The 2,539-nt window shown below is 33.7% G+C and overlaps 1 long non-coding RNA gene across 1 annotated transcript; it reads right to left on the reverse strand.

Moving 5' to 3' along the window:
* Positions 1 to 1,691: 1,691 nt before the first annotated feature.
* Positions 1,692 to 2,533, reverse strand: LOC109584488 (uncharacterized). The gene is made up of 3 exons (XR_002186034.1): positions 2,138 to 2,533; positions 1,831 to 2,088; positions 1,692 to 1,790 (listed from the first exon to the last, which is right to left on the reverse strand). It is a non-coding gene; the product is annotated as an uncharacterized LOC109584488 (long non-coding RNA).
* Positions 2,534 to 2,539: the final 6 nt, after the last annotated feature.

Below are 2,539 nucleotides of genomic sequence, written 5' to 3' on the forward strand. Positions count from 1 at the left end.
AACTTGTCCTCTTAGCAGATGCCAAGCTGATTCTGCTTGTGTGCTGGAGTCTTGTTTTTCTACTAGTGCTAGTCTTCCATAGTAATCTTTTCCAATTCTTGGTGGCCAGTCTGTAGCAACAATAGGTTGGTGTTTGTAGTGTTGTCTCATATTGTCAGCATATCCTTGAACATCATACGGTAGCTTTTCAAATGTAGTTCGTATTTTGTCACGGATTTTCCCAAATATACTTGTGCTAGTGACATTACCAGTAGCAGCTGTAGCACCTACATGCACAAAGTATAATTTTAATATAAATATACATTTAATGTATATTTAATTATTTAATGTATACACATTAAATAATTTATTACCTCTTATATTAGTAACTGGTGTATTGGATATATCATCAACTGGTGATGGTAGTACAGTATGTGAACTGACATTATCAGGTATAGACTGACCTAATGTATTGAGATATAATGACTATATTGATCACTGATAATGTACACACACACACTCACCTAACTGGTGTAATATAGAGGTAGCAATATCTGTTAGTGTACGATGTTGTTGGTTTATTAATACATGACATATATCAATAAGATACTGCTCTGGATTAAGAGAACCTTCCAACTGTTTCTCAATGACATTCATAAGGTTGGCAGCTTTAGTATAATTATCAACTGCTGGTACAAGCATTTCCTGTTTAGTTTGTTGTGGTATCAGTTCTTTAGCATACAGTGTATATGCTGTTCTTGGAATGTCAATAGAAATACTATCAACAAGTTTAACAGAATGAGTCCTTAATATATCCTTTGGATTACCTGCAGTAGTGTATCAGTTAATGAGTGTTGTATTAAGTGTATGTTTACCTGATGTAGTATCAGTAACAGGTTTATTAATTACAGAAACTGATGATGATACAGTAGATACTACTGGTACAGTACTAGTAGGAGCATCAGCATTACCTATTATACATTTATTATAATAATTAATATATAAATACATGATCATACCTCCTGTACATTGATGTACTTGTAACTGATCATTAATAGTTTGTAATAAATTGATCTCTTCTCTTTTAGTCAATGCATTGAGTACATCTCTCCATGTTGCTGTAGGATTTGTGTTCAACCATTTTGTAAATAAAGCTAATTTTTGATGTTCAGTATCCACTTTTTCAATTATAGTAATATCTTGTTGTGTTATTCCAGGTAAGAGAAGACCAAATGATTGCCAGTCAACAAGTGGTTCAAGCCATTGAAGTAATAGGAAAATATCAGGTTGATCATCAATCATAGGACCAGGATTGAGTTCAACATCTCCTGATAAGAGGAGGAGCATACGTAGACAAACAATCAAATAGAGATCATTGTAAATCAGGTTAGAACTCCTGCCTCCAGCTAACACTACTGACTGGAGGTAATTTGTATCAGTAACAGTAACACCAGTAGTACATTGTACTTGGTAGCAGTTACCTAATAATAAAATACCAGTAAATATACAAGTACAAAGTTGCAATTGTTGTTTACCTGTTGGGGGAATCATCAAGATGTGTCTTAATAAAGAGAGAGAGAGAAAGAGGAGGATGAGTAAAGCAATAAGAGACAGAGCTGCTGGCAGTTTAGATGTCTTCTCTCCTGATGTAGTACTGCCTGACTTGCTGTCTACTGCAGCTTTGAATGAGTGAGAGTGGCGGCCATTAGCTGGTCTACTGGAGGCAGCTTGACAGTAGTTCCACAGTCCAATACTTGCTCTCCATTGAGACACATCAATCATCTTGTATAGTTATACTGGATTACTTGTCACTAATGGTAAAGAGTAGAATAGAAGTGAGTGTATCTGTACCTGAACTTCGTTGAATTATTATTCATGGATCATTGACACTTTGCTATGAGAAGTGTCTTATCAGGGACTACTCCTCCACTACAGTTAATATTGTCACTACTGATAGTAGAACCTACTTTGACTAAATTTGGTCATTTTACAGATCTAAAGCTAATGGTTTATGATTGAGCAGATCATAAAATGTACTGCAAAATATATAACTATAAATTGAACTCACATTTGAATTAATATCAGGTACTAACAATAGACATCAATCATCTTGTAATTATTAGTAAAGTATAATTAAAATGAACTATAATATACTTACCTCTATCACTGTTAATGATCAACTCTTGTAAGATAAAGAAATGAAAAGATACAGTCAATATAAAGAAGAACAAGTTACAAGCCAATTGTGCTGAAGTTGCAAGCTCCTCCTTCCTTATCAAAACCACACCCACTTATCACAGGTCAATTTTGTCTGCTTTGTTTCTTTACCTACTTTCAACTTATTGTTGAGGTAAAAGTTACTAATTTTAATGCTAGCTATACAGCTTAGGAATAGTAATAGGAATTCATTTATGTATAATAAAATCAAACAGCTGACAATTTCAAATAATAATCAAGTAATAATAATAACAACAACAATAATAATAATAATAATAAGTCAAGCACTATATATTAGTTCCAGCCAGCACTCCCTCCCTCTCCTCCATTATTCCAATCAGTC

Source organism: Amphimedon queenslandica, unplaced genomic scaffold, assembly GCF_000090795.2.
Source record: "Amphimedon queenslandica unplaced genomic scaffold, v1.1 AMPQUscaffold_13206, whole genome shotgun sequence".
NCBI lineage: Eukaryota > Metazoa > Porifera > Demospongiae > Haplosclerida > Niphatidae > Amphimedon > Amphimedon queenslandica.